This window comes from Onychomys torridus, chromosome 18, assembly GCF_903995425.1.
Source record: "Onychomys torridus chromosome 18, mOncTor1.1, whole genome shotgun sequence".
Taxonomy (NCBI): domain Eukaryota; kingdom Metazoa; phylum Chordata; class Mammalia; order Rodentia; family Cricetidae; genus Onychomys; species Onychomys torridus.
Genome location: NC_050460.1, coordinates 42,467,223 through 42,481,658, shown reverse-complemented (window position 1 = coordinate 42,481,658; position 14,436 = coordinate 42,467,223). Strand labels below are relative to the sequence as shown.

The 14,436-nt window shown below is 47.7% G+C and overlaps 1 pseudogene; it reads left to right on the top strand.

Annotated features, from left to right (window-relative positions):
* The first annotated feature begins 1,099 nt into the window (after positions 1-1,099).
* Positions 1,100-1,172, top strand: LOC118570140 (annotated as a pseudogene).
* Positions 1,173-14,436: the final 13,264 nt, after the last annotated feature.

Genomic DNA, 14,436 nt, shown 5'->3' with positions numbered 1-14,436 from the left:
GGTGGTAAAAGGAAAGCCTATCTGGTGACTAAATCAAGGTCAGGAGTTATACGGTATCTAACGTGTCTCGGTCCCTTTGCAAGGTGAGGAATCCATCCCAGGGCCAATACCAAGCTCAGCACTGCCTCTTGCAGCCCCATCATCTTTTGAAGTCTCACTATTTTGTACCCCTTTGGAGGACAATATTTGCCTTTGAGACACAGTGTCACTATGACCTTGTATTGCCCAGGCAGACCTGGAATCCACAACTTCCTGCCTCAACCCCTCAGAGCAATGTTTGGGGGATTGATTTTGTTTGTTCGCAGTCCTGGGTATTGAACCCAAGGCCTTATACTTGCTAGCCAAATGTTCTACCTTTGAGCTGTACCCCTTCCTCCAGCCCACTCCTTAGTTGTTTTTTTAAAGATTTATTTACTAGCCAAATGTTCTACCTTTAAGCTGTACCCCTTCCTCCAGCCCACTCCTTAGTTGTTTTTTTAAAGATTTATTTATTTACTTATATACACAGTGTTCTTCCTGCATGTGTCCTTGCAAGCCAGAAGAGGGCGCCAAATCTCATTACAGATAGTTGTGAGCCACCATGTGGGTGCTGGGAATTGAACTCAGGACCTCTGGAAGAGGTCCTTAACCTCTTAATCTCTGAGCCATCTCTCCAGCCCCTAGTTTTTATTTTGAAATAGGGGCTCACCAAATTCTCCAGGGAGGCCTTGAGCCTGTGCTCCTTCTGCCTCAGCCTTCCTTGTATAGTGGTTGTTAGTTTTTTTTTTTGTGACAGGGTCTCCTGTAATCCAAGGAGGTCTACAATTGGCTGTGGTGAAAATGCATGTATCCCAGGCCGCCCTTGAACCTCATTGTGTAGCTATCAGTCACCTCTAACTCCTGATCCACCTGCCGTCACCTCCTGAGTGCTAGGATCACAGGCACCACCATACTTGTTTGATTTAATGCCAGGGACCAAACCTGGGCTCCATGCATGCTCGACAAGCACTCTACCCGATGAGCTACATCTCTAGGCCCCATCGACTGTGACTCTTCCCATTTTGACAGATGAGAATCAGGAACAAACACATAGACAAAAAAAAAAAAAAAGGACCAACACAGAGAAACAGAGAAGGTTAGCATGGCCCCTGCACAAGGATAACATGCAAATTTGTGAACTGTTCCATATTAATAAAGAAAGAACAAGCAGGTTACAGATTTGCCAAAGTAGGTACACTCAGGATTGAAGTTCACCACCTCCCATTCTGCCGTTATCAATCCAGACTCAGAAAAGAGCAAACAAAAGAAGCCTTTATATGTGATCTTGAGGAGTTCTGTTGCAAGATAGACTCCAAGGTCTCTGAATCAGTGTTCAAGAGAAGGCAGGGAGGAAGTCTGAATGTGTAAGCAGTAAAATGAATGAATGAATGAAAACATAAATAAAAATTTATTTTCAGGTAACCTGTGTGGCTAGCAGAAAGAACAGATGCTGCAGAACAGGGACTCGTGACTGATGGAAGATGAAAACAAGAATTCATGCCGGGTGTGGCATCCCGTGCGTGCGGTCGCAGCACTGGGAGGCTGAGGCAGGATCTCCAGGCCCCTTAAGCCACAGAGTAAGACTCTGTTTCAGAAAGTAAATAAGTTTATAAAAATTGTTTTGGGGTGGTGGTGGGAACAATCAGCTGTTAAGAACACTTGCTGCTCTTTCAGAAGACTAGCATTTAATTCCCGGCACCCATGGTAAGGTGGAGGGGGGAGGGTGTCGAAACCACTTGTAACTCCAACTCCAGGAAGATCTGACACCTCCGTACACCTGCACTCATGTACACATCCCACCCGCAGACACATACACATAATTAGCAATAAAATCGATTTTTAAATTGTTTTATTATTAGGCTGAGATGAGGCATGCACATCTTTAATCCTAGCATTTGGGATGCAGGGGCAGGCAGATCTCTGTGAGTTCAAAGCCATCGTGGTCTACAGAGTGAGTTCCAGATCAGCCAGAGCTACCCAGTGAGCCCCTGTCTCAAAAACAAAACAAACAAGCAAACAAAAAAGTCACTACCAAGCTAGCATGGCAGATGATCCCATGTGATCCCAGCAGGAGGATCTAGAGTTCCAGGCCAACCTGGGCTACAGGTTTTGAGACCCTGTTTCAAAAAACAAAAACCAAAAAAGAAGCCAGGCACAATGGCTCAAGCCTGTAATCTCAGGCTAGAGATAGGAGGACCATCATATGCAGCCTGAGCTAGGGAGTAAATTCATGGAAATAGAGAGACCCTTCAGTCAAAAGAACAAAGAAGTGGGTGGTGCTCATAGGGGGTCTATAGGCAGGTAATGGCTGCTGGGTGAAGGGAGACATTTTCTTCACCCATGCTCCTCATGAAACTCAGTGGGTCACATACACATATACACAAAGGCATGGAGGTCAGGGGGCTAGTTGAGAAGAAGAGATCAGCAGGACAGGGACAAGACAGGGGGTGAATATGACCAAATGCATTATACACAAGCATGGAAATGTCATAATGAAACTCATTATTATCGTTAATGTAGTCTGATGGCATTTTGTTAAAGCCCGATGGGCCAGGCAAGCTGGCCTCAGTGGGTCCAGTTGCTTGCGGCCAAGCCTGAAAACCTGAGTTCAATCACTGGGACCCACGGGATAAAAGAGGAAATCAACCCCTGCAAGCTGTCCTCTGATCTCACTTGCCACCATGACATGAGTGTGCCTACACACACACACACACACACACACACACACACACACACACACACACAAATAATATAATAAGCAAATGTAATTTTTCAAAAGCGTAAAAAGGTGGGGGAAGTTACAGCCACTAGAAAAGGGAACAGGAAAGGAGCCAGAATTGGAGAAACCCACTGAGGATTATAGTAGCAGAAGCCGCCCCACCCTACCCAGCCCTCTCCACCACATTCCACCCCAGGTAAGGAAAATCAAGGTGGACAATAAACCCACTCACAGCTTTCTGCAACTGACCCTGGGGCTGAGCAGAATGAGACCCACACACCCAGGAACAGTAGCAGCTAACCCCCAGGCAACGTGGGGAACTGACTCTCAGCACGTTGTTGGCACGGGCCCTTCCAGGTTATCAGTCCCCTTCTGTCGTTGTACCAATGGGGAAAAGAAGACCTGGGGAGAAAGAGGCAGGCACACAGATCACACAGCACTTGGGGCAACAGTCTTGTCTGCAAGCAGGTCTCCTGACCAAGGAGACCTGACTCAGGAACCCAGCCTTCTTCCAACCGCCTGCAATCTGCTCTCCCTTCTGCAGACACACAGGCCCCTGAACTCTCTTCTCCAGTTCCCGCTAGCAGCTCCCACTTCCGCTGCGGAGCCAAGTGGGGAAGTGGGCAGTGAGCAGGACTCTGAGGAGCTGAAGAGAGCTGGCAGATTGGCTCCACAGAACACGGTGGCTCCATTCTATATAGGCAAGAGAACCAGACTGCTCAAGGTCATCCTCTGCTACATATCAAGTTTGAGACCAGCCTAGGATACGAGAGACAACCTCTCAAGAAAGATGTGTGTGCAAATGGGTGTGTGTGAGTTTGTGTGTGTGTGTGTGTGTGTGTGTGTGTATACACAATGAATGGATTATCACTTTTTTTTTTCCAAATCAGTGGGTACCTAAATCCTCTATAAAAGCCCTCTAGAGCCAGGCATGGTGGCACACATCTTTAAGCCCAGAACTTGGAAGGTGGATGCAGGAGTCCAAAGACTGAGTCTCAAAGGAGGGACGGAGCATTGAAACAGCTTAATGAGTGTTTGTCCCAAGCTCTATGACCTAGTTCAATTCTCAAAGCCCATGGTGGAAGGGGAAAAAAAATGGATTCTCAAAAGTTGTGTTCTGACTTCCACAGGAATATGGCATTTGTGCACTCTCTCTCTCTTTCTCTCTCTCTCTCTCTCTCTCTCTCAATAAATATATTTAATGTAATGAACACTTTAATTTAACAAATGGGGCCAGCAAGATGAGTCGGTCAGTATAGCTCACCAACAATAGCTAACCAGAGTTCAAGATGGAAGGTGAAAACCAACCCCGTAAAACTGTCCTCTTGACCTCCACAAACACAAAACAAAACAGCATGCATGCACCTTTCCCCATCCATCAGACACACAACAATAAAAAAATAAAAGTAAAAATTTAAGCCTCAAAATAGTAAGTTAAGTAAATAAATGAAGAATCCTCTCGATCTGCGCATAGGCATTAAGAGCTATGAAGCCCTTGGGGCCTTTGGCCTGGTTATACTGTTCCAGGAAGCCCCGGGAAAGCATTTATTAGAAATGTTCACAAAGGGCGCCTTGTGAGAGGCATGGAACCCGGAAAGATCCCAATGGCTGGGGGTGGTACCGAAACAGGGCTGGTGAGAATAATGTGCAGAAACAGACTTCAAGAGGAAGGCAGAAACAGCGAGACTAGTGTGCAGCCAGCCTGCAGGATAATCAGGATCCAAGAACGGCTAGCAGAGCAGGACCCAAAAGGTCTCTGTTAGAGTCAAGCCCTTCCAGGCTTCCCAGGGTGCCCAGCAGAATTGGCCTCCCCCAATCCCAAAGCCTCACAATGAGTGAGGTACCACGCCATATTATCTTCTGTGACACGTTGAATTTTGGGTCTGTGAGATAGGATCTCCTTATGTAGCCCAGGCTAGCCCAGAATTTGTCATTGTGCTCCGACCACAGGTGGGTAAAACCATGTTCAGTGAGAAGAGGAACCAAGATCTGGAAGTGGAGAGCACATTGACTTTACTACATTAACTCATACTCTATCACATCTAGATGTCCACATTGCTAAGGACTACGAGGAAAACATAGATTAATACACGTGCAAGAAAATGTAAATGTAAAAAGAAAACACCCCTACCTCCATCTCCTGGAAGCTACAGTTTTCAGGGAACTGAAAAAATATCTTGCCCAAGAACCGTGAGCCACACTGGCAGCAGAGTTCCTGATGGCTTTGGTTTTTTGTTGTTTGGTTGGTTGTTTGGTTGGTTGGTTTTTTGAGACAGGGTTTCTCTGTATAACAACTCTGGATGTCCTGGAACTCCCTCTGTAGACCAGGCTGGTCTCGAACTCACAGAGATCCACCAGCCTCTGCCTCCAAGTGCTGGGATTAAAGGCGTGCGCCACTGCTGCCCAGCTAACTTTTGAGTTTTTGTTTTTGTTTTAAGACAGGGTTTCTCTGTGCAGCTTTGGAGCCTGTTTCGGTTTTATATGGTGGATTTCCGTCAAGTCCCAAGGAAACCACTACTTCCTATGTATAATTCTCTGAAGGGAGACCCCAGAGGTCAGCCACTACTGCCACCAAACACCGCAGGCCACAGCGATGTGTCCTGGCCCAGAGCACCACTCTTCCAAACTGCCACCTGGAGCCCTCTCGTCCCTGAGAGCCCGGCCCCTCAAAGTGTCTCAAGGAGAGGCTCTCTCCCACCAGTATCCCTCAGTTAGACCCCAGCCTAACTCTCTCTGGTTGCATTGGCCTTCCTGGGTGGCCTGGGGACTTTGGATGTTACTAAATGTGGGCTTAGCCATCTCTCTCTCTCTCTCTCTCTCTCTCTCTCTCTCTCTCTCTCTCTCGGTTTTCTGAGACAGGGTTTCTCTGAGCAGCTTTGCGCTTTTCCTGGAACTCGCTCTGTAGACCAGGCCAGCCTCGAACTCACAGAGATCTACCTGCCTCTGCCTCACGAGTGCTGGGAATAAAGGCGTGGGCCACCACCGTCCATTGGGCTCAGCCATCTCAAGGACAACTCTTCCTATTAAACACTGGACAAGCACCCCAACCTGGGGCAAGTACCCTTCAGCCTCCAGTGCCTGATTTTTCTGCCTGCACCCAACTTTGCCTGGAATGCTGGTTCATCAACGACTCCTTATGGTAGCAAGCAGGTGTCAGGTACCTTCTCATGGCTACTCCCATCATCATTCACCTCAGCCCTCTTCAGAACCCCCTTTAGCTCCACACAGGAGCACCTACAATAAAACTACATTTCCCATCCTCCCTTGCGGCCACAAGCCTTCATTCTGGTCAAAGACACAGGAGAACAAATGTTCATGTTGAGTCGTCATAGCACTGTTCTGAATGGGAAGGAAGGGATTCAATCCTTAACAGCCGACCCAGCCAGGCTTTAAAAGTATTTGTTTTATCTTTTTTTATATCGTTATCTCCCTTTCTGGTCCTTGTTGCTTTGCTTTGGTTTAGTGGGGTTTTTTTGTGTTGTTTTGTGAGCGTCTCATGCAGCCCAGGCTTTCTTCAAACTTGCTATGCAGCTGAGATGACCCCTTGATCCTCTGCCTCCACCATCCCAGTGTATGTAGTGTATGCAGAGTATGCAGTGTTGGGGATCAAACCCAAGGGCCTCTAGAATGTTAGGTAAGCACTCCATCCATCATCAGCCCAGAGGTTTGGCTTGACTTGGCTTGGAACAGGAGCCTGCTAGGTAGCCCTGGCTGGCCTAAAACCTGTTATGTAGCTAGATGTGGTGGCCCACACCTTTAATCCCAGCACCCAGGAGGCAGAGGTAGAGGATCTCTGTGAATTCTAGGCCAGCCTAGTCTATATAGTAAGTTCCAGCCTGGACTACAGGGCTACATATGGAGATGCTGTCTCAGATTAAAAAAAAAAAAAAAAAAAAAAAACCTGCTATGTAGCCCAAGCTGACTTTGAACTTTCATGGATCCTCCTTGCCTTTACCTCCCAAGTGCTAGGATAATTCTTTCCCTCCTTGTGCTTGAACCCAGGACCTCACATATACTGGACGAGCGGTCTACCACTGAGCTACATCCTCAGCCAGGGAAAAGTTTCCTGCTTCTTATTAATTAGCATTTACATTTTGTTGTTATGATACAAACACATTTATTGGACACCAACTGTATATGGGGGCAATGTACTGGGGCAGAGTGGAAGTGTCACACAAGGAGGCTTCTCTTACCCTACCACTCTGGGAAGCCAGCACCGGCAGGCCCTCAGCTCCATCCGTCCCTGACATACAAGTCCCAATTGGGGCCTTAAGGCCCCGTAGTTCCAGGATGTTGCTCTGTCACAGTGTATTACGTTGGCCTGCCAAGTCTGCCCACTGCTGCTCCCCTGAGAACATCCACTAAGAGCTACAGACAGGGCGGGGTGCAGGAGCAGCTGGTACAAAGCAGGCAAGGGCTGCTGAGTCACCCCTGAGAGCTGGCAGGTCAAGGAGGTCAGAAGAAGCGGTGTGCGTCGCTAGCACAGTGCCCATGCTCAAGCGCAGCCTACAAGTGGGGCACAGGCCTCCGTCTACCAGCGCCTGACAGGAGACCCTTCGCCCCTTGGACAGGGAGTGTGACTTTGCCACCTTAGCCCACAGATAAAGACAGGGATCAGCCGGGAGGCGGTGGCACATGCCTTTAATCCCAGCACTCCGGAGGCAGAGCCAGACAGATCTCTGTGAGTTCGAGGCCAGCCTGGTTTACAGAGCGAGATCCAGGACAGGCACCAAAACTACACGGAGAAACCCTGTCTCGAAAAACAAAACAAAACAAAAACAAACAAAAAAGACAGGGACCAGCTCTGAGAATTGCACTCACCACCTCCGTCTCAGGAGTCTGCGAGTTTCCTGCTTCCAACCTGGGAACCTCCAGCTCCCTCAAGCCTCAGGTTTCCGTTCTTCCTTCAGAGTGAGCCCCTTGCTTTCAGAGACTTGGCCCTGGGTGGAGCTCACAGGATGAAGGAAGACCCAGATGAGAAGAGACCAAATGGTCCCTGAACCTGGAAGGATTGGAAGGAGAACAGGGCTCTGCCCAGATGCTTCTGGGACACTGTCTCAAAAGTATGGGGCTTCCCGGGTGCTTAGAAGCTGGGAAGACAGAGGAGAGAAGACTCAAAACGGTAAACTGATACTGTGTGTGGCAGTGCATGCTTATAATCCCAGCACTCCAGTTGCGGATACAGGAGGATCAGGAGTTCAATGTCAACCTGGACTACAGAAGAACTTGTCTAAAATAAATAAATAAACTTGAGAAAGTTAAATCTGTACTAGGCCATTGTTTTGACTAAGCCTCAGCGCTGGGGAATACCAAGCTCAATTTCCACGCCATCGACTCAAACCAACTTATCTGCCTTATCATCCAAGGAAGCAGGAGAAATCTGGGACAGAGGCATGTCCCACAGGGACTAGTTTGAGTCAGCGAGATAGTGAACTTCCTTTTACCTTAATCCTTGCTCCAAAGAAGTAACTCACTGGGCAGCAGCACCCCGGTAATCCCAGTTACTCAGGAAGCTGAGGCAGGGGAATTGCTAAAAACCAGGAAGTCAAGCCAGTCTGGGTAACATAGCAAAACCCCATCTCTTAAAAATAAATACAAAATAAAATAAAATAGTAGCCGAGAGTCCTTTTTTTTTTTCTCTCTCTCTCTTTTAAAACTGTTTTGGATCACTTCCTGCATGTGTATAATGTATTTTGATCATATTTTTGCTCTCCTAGCTTGTCACCCTTCCCAGCTAGCCTCCTTTCTAAAATTTCATGGCTTTTGCGTGTATGTGTGTGAGCCAGTACGTTTCATCAGGCTTGCTTACAGGAGCAAGGGTCAAGGGTTATTTATAGGAGCATGGGCACCTACTAGTGTCTCTTGCTGTCCCCACAACCACTGATGGCCTATAAATCCTCAGGGAGGGCCGGGACCCTCTGAGGAGTCCCCAGCCCCCAGTTAGTTATTATGTTTATTTTATCACCTTCCCATCCCCACTTGAGAAGGAAAACACTTGAACCTACCTATTCACTTTTTCTTCTTGGTCTCTGCGCTGGTCAGTCCTTCACTACCTGTAAAACCAGTCACTTTTGCTCAGCCCATAAGGACACTTGTTCTAACTTAAAGGCCAAAGCATTGCCCAAAGGTAGAGTCAAAAATAAAGCCTTGAGATCTTTGAATTAAGCCCAACATGGCAGCTCACACTTGGAATCCCCGCACTTGAGCAGCAGAGGCAAGAGCTTCCAGGCAAGTTCAAGGTCAGCCTGAGCTACATAATAGATTCCAGGCCAGCCTAGGCAAAAAGTAAGATCCTGTATTTAAAAAAAGAAAAAAAAAAGACAATGGTACCATGTTTGTGCCAAATATGCACAAGGCCAATCCTCAGCATCACAAAATAGGGCATGGTGGCGGTGGCCTTTTCAGAACTGGGGGACTGGATGCAGGAGCTCAAGGTCACCCTTGGGTACTTACTATCAATTTTGAAGCTAGCCTGGGCTACATAAGACCCTGTCTCAAAAACGAACAGCCGGGCTGTGGTGGCGCATGCCTTTAATCCCAGCACTTGGGAGGCACAGGCAGGTGGATCTCTGAGTTTGAGGCCAGCCTGGTCTACAGAGTGAGTTCCAGGACAGCCGGGGCTACACAGAGAAACCCTGTCTTGAAAACAAAACAAACAAACAAACAAACCACAAAGGGCTGTAGAGACAGCTCAGCAAGTTAAGAGCACTGTCCACTCTTCCAAAGGACCTGGATTTGAGTCTCAGCACCCACACAGTGGCTCACACCCATCTGTAACTCTAGCCTTCCAGGGGATCTAACATCCTCTCCTGCCTTTCTCCAGTACCAGGCATGCACATGGTACACAAACATACATGCAGGCAAACACAGAAAACAAACAGGAGCTGGATGTGATAGTACATGCCACCAATCCCAGCACTTAGGAGGCAAAGGCAGACAGATCTCTGAGTTCAAGGCCAGCCTGGCCCACAGATCTACACCAGGCCAGCCAGAGCTACTCTCTCTCTCTCTCTCTCTCTCTCTCTCTCTCTCTCACACACACCACACCACACCACACCACACGCACACCACACCACACACACACACACACACACACACACACCCCCACCTGGACCTAACAAACAAACAAACAAACAAAATGCCTAGGGATGCCAGGAGGGTAACCAGGGCCTCTTTGAGCCACAGAGAGAGTTCAAGGCCAGTCTCATAACTTAGTGAGTCCCTGTTTCAAAATAAAAGGCAAAAAGAGGCCTAAGGCTGTGGCTCAGAGGCAGTGCTTGCCTGCTGTCTGGCCCAGGGTTCAATTCCTACGGTCCGGGGTTCAATCCCTAGCATAAAACAGACCAAACCAACTAGCTTTCTGTGGATGTGCTCTGAGCCCATGACGTCCAATCTTTATACTGAGGTTTGATTTCCTCCACTTTACAGATAATGGAGTCTCAGAGAGGCTGACCAAGCTGGCAGGATCGTTTGGAGCTGCAGTCTACCACATGATATCTCCGCAGCCCAGGGTGACTTGGCTGGGCACTATATGCTTAATGCCCAAGACACGAAGACATCAGAGACAGGTGCCCAGGGTCCTCTGGGTCTGAGGCTGCCACACACCTCTCTGTGCCAGGGGCATCACCCCAAGCACACTCTGTGACTTGGTGTAACCTTCTGGCAGCCATTCAGTCTGATCATTCTGTTCGTGTGACCAGGCAGGTTCTCAAGATTGGTCCACCTTGTGTGTCAGACTTGAAATTTTCCTCTAGCATTTCTTTGTTTGTTGGTTTGTTTGTCGTATGTGTGTATAGGTATGGGTGTACACTTGGCGGGATGCACATGAGGAGGTCACAGGACAACTTTGCGGAGCTGGCTCTCTCCTTCCACCACACAGGTCATCAGTCTTGGAAGCAAGTGCCTGACTTTCTGAGCCCTCTTGCTGACCTCAGATTTTTTTTTTTTTACTTCGTTATATTATTATTATTGTGTATGATGTGGGGCCGGGATAACAAGCATGGCAGTCAGGGCATGACTCTGCAGAGTCAGTTCTTCCCTTTCAGCTTCACCTGGGTCCTGTGGATGGAACTCAGATCTCCAGACACGCATGGCAAGTGTCTTTTCCCACTGAGCCATCTCATCACCCACCTGCATGTTTGTTTGTTTGTTTGTTTGAGACAGGGTATCACGTATCTAGGCTGGCCTTAAACTCGCTGCTATGCGAACTTACGATCTTCCTGCCTCCAATGCCCTGTGTTGTGATTACATTACTAAGGTTTATGAGGCACTGGAGATGGAACCTAGAGCTTGGTTCATGTTCAGGCAGGCAAGCACAATACCAGTGATGGCCATCCACGGGCCTCAGGTTCTTGTTTTGTCTTGTGATAGGGTCTCATGGATCCCAGGCTCAAACTTACTATGTAGCTGAGAATCATAAACTTCCTCATTGTCCTGCCTCTACCTCTTAAGATGCTGGGATTATAGGTATGCATCACCGTGTCTGGCTTTAGGCTTTTGGATACATGAACATTACCAAGGTAGTGACACCCTGTGAAGAAATCTTATGGCTAGCCTCTGGCTACCAGCATGTCACCTGTCCTAGCCCTCTGGGCAATGGACTGATAAAATTCTCTTCGTGGGCTGGGCATGTGTGCCCTAATGTGTTTGGAATCAAGGAGGCTCTGAACCTTTAGGTTTTCTGGAGATTTCCATTATAGTACTCCAGCCTGCCTGTTGGGCATTTATTTGTTCTTATTCTGAGTTCAAATTGCCTGGACTGAGATGGTAACTCTCTGGTGGGCCTGGTGTAGAAGGCCTGTCCTCCCAGAATGGAAGCAGAAGGATCACTGTGAAGTTCAAGGTCAGCCTGATCTTCTTCATTGCCTATACACACACACACACACACACACAATGTCTACCCTCACTTGAACCTGGAAGCTTTGCTTAGCTCAGAAGGCCAGCTCTGTTGTCAAAGATTCAGGCTATTCCTCTTGACTTGCTTCCAGCTGGCTGCCTTTTTCTAAGGAGGCCCTCGGGGTTACATCTAGCTTTTCTATCAGCACCACCAATGTGACTACTTGACCAATGAAGAGAGAGTGCCCACAGAAGGGCAGTTCATTGCCGTGGAAGGTGCATGAGCCTGTTTCAAGGTCAAATCTGCCATAAATTCAACAGATAGGTTTCCACGGCCTGGTGTTCACAGACAATCCTGCCTTCGGCGGGCCAGGGCTGGGTGAGGACACCAACAAGTGAATTCTTGTTAGCAGAAGACACAATGTTTGATAGTTTTTCCTCTCCACAGATTACCAAAGCTAATTATCTTGTTTACATATTGAAACGATTAGTTTGGTGTGTGTGGTATACCCCTGTGTGCGCACACACGTGTGCAAGGACACTCCCTCTTCATTGGATGTCTGCCTCAGTCGCTTCTCCACTACATTTGTTTACTGAGACTGGACCTCTCACTAAACTCAGTGCTCACAGCTTTGGCTAGACTGGCTGACCAGCAAGCCCCCAGGATCTATCTGTCTCTGTCTATCAGAGCTGACATTTACAGACTGGCCACACCCAATTTTATTTGGGTGCCAGAGATCCTTATGTTAGTCCAGCAAGCACTTTATCCAATGAACCATCTCCCTGCTCCATTAGTTTACCTTTTAAGAGAAAGGAGTCACAAGACACAATGACACACACCTCTAGTCCCCACACTCAGAAGGCTGAAGCAGAGGGATTGCTCCAACTGCAAACTGGCCTAGAGTACCTCGTTTGAGGGTACAAGCCTGTAATTCCAGCTCTTGAGAGGTAGAAGCAGGAGGGTCCCAAGTTAAAGGTCAGCCTTGGCTACACAATGAGTTCTAGGCCAATCTAGAGAACACAAGATTGTGAATAAAATAAACAACAGCCAAAAAGGGCCAAAAGGGAATGTGTAGCAAACTCCCACTGCCCAGACCAGCTTTGAGCTCCTAAACTCAGGTAATCCATTTGCTTTCATCTCTTGAATAATTGGGACAAGTGACTGTCTTTCTTCTTCTTCTTCTTCTTTTTTTTTTTTTTGTTTTTTTTGTTTTTTATTTTTCTTTTTTTTTTCCTTTTTCTCGAGACAGGGTTTCTCTGTGTAGCGTTGCATCTTTTCTTGGAACTCACTTTGGAGACCAGGCTGGCCTCGAACTCCCAGAGATCCACCTGCCTCTGCCTCCTGAGTGCTGGGATTAAAGGCGTGCATCACCACCGCCTTGAAAACTGTCTTTTTTCTGAGACAGGGTCTCACTATGAAGCTTTAGCTGGCCTGGGGCTCACTATGTAGACCAGGCTGGCCTTGAACTCACAGAGATCTCTGCCTCCTGAGTGCAGGGACTAAGGGCATACACCATTGTACCTGGCAAGTTTCTGTCTTGATTTGTCCTCCTCAATAAGGCTTTGCTTCCTGCCATTCTATCTGTAGTCCAGGCAGGGTGGAGACGAAGTGAGGCTGGACCCTGGGCTGCTACTCTAACTGGTATCAGTAGAGCTGGCCCAGTAGTTTTTGAAATCCTCCCAAGCCAGCTGGTGAATAACTGCTGGCTCTGGGTGTCACCTCCTGCTGGCTCATCCCCAGGGATCACTCATCCTTCAAAGTCAGCCACAAGCCTTAGTTGGAATCTTCCAGATCATCCCTCCAGCCCCATGGCCTGTGTCCTCGGGACTGGTTGTTAAATATTTGATGTAAATATTCATTAGGATGTTTGTATTAGATCTCTCTCCTCCTGTTGGGGACAGTACTGAGAAGCCACAACATGGCTATTTGTTCTATCATTGGCCAAAATGAAAAAAAATGAAGCCAGGCTTGTATTCCTGACAGATATGTATTTTAATCCTTTGCTAACAGGGGCTCCACAGGAACAACACACACACACACACACACACACACACACACACACACACAGAGAGAGAGAGAGAGAGAGAGAGAGACAGAGAGAGAGAGAGACAGAGACAGACAGAGAGAGAGTTGGTTCCTGCCCTCCCTGGAACCAGGAACAAGAATATCTCTAGTTTTTGTTTTGTTTTGTTTTTGTGGGGAGGGTTGATGCTAGGAGTTGAACCCTGTGCCCCCCAAAGTACAAAGCGCACACACACAACCATGCTACTATGAAACTCCAGCCTGGAAAGGAGTCCATATATGGGGGTGTGATAGGGACGTTATACGTTATTGTAAACCCAAACAGTAGGTTCCAATGTCAATGGCAGTCAGTTAAGAGAAATGGTCAGCACTCAGCCCTCAAATATCAGATACTAATACTAACTGGGATACAGGGCAGGAAGGGACCGGTGGACCACCTGCACTGTCAGAAACTCTCCTGCAGGCCTAAGTAAGCATGTCTGTAAGAAGCAAAGCATGGGCAGAGAGATGGCTGCAGGTAAAGACACTTGCCCCCAACACCCGACAACCCGAGTTCTGTGCTGGGACCTATGTGGTGGAAGAAAGGAACCGATTCCCCCAATTTGTCTTTTGACCTCCACGTGACATGGTGACACACACGTTTTTTCTCCCCACCACCACACACATAAAATAAATAAATGTAACAAAAAAGGCTTTTAAAAAGAAAAAGATACCAATTCTATTTTATTTCATTTCATATCATGTAGGAAGAGTCATGAGACAAGGTCTCAACTCTGTAGACCAGGCTGGCCCAGACCTAGCCACTCTCTCCTCCTGCTCCTTCCTCTGAAGGCTGAGATTT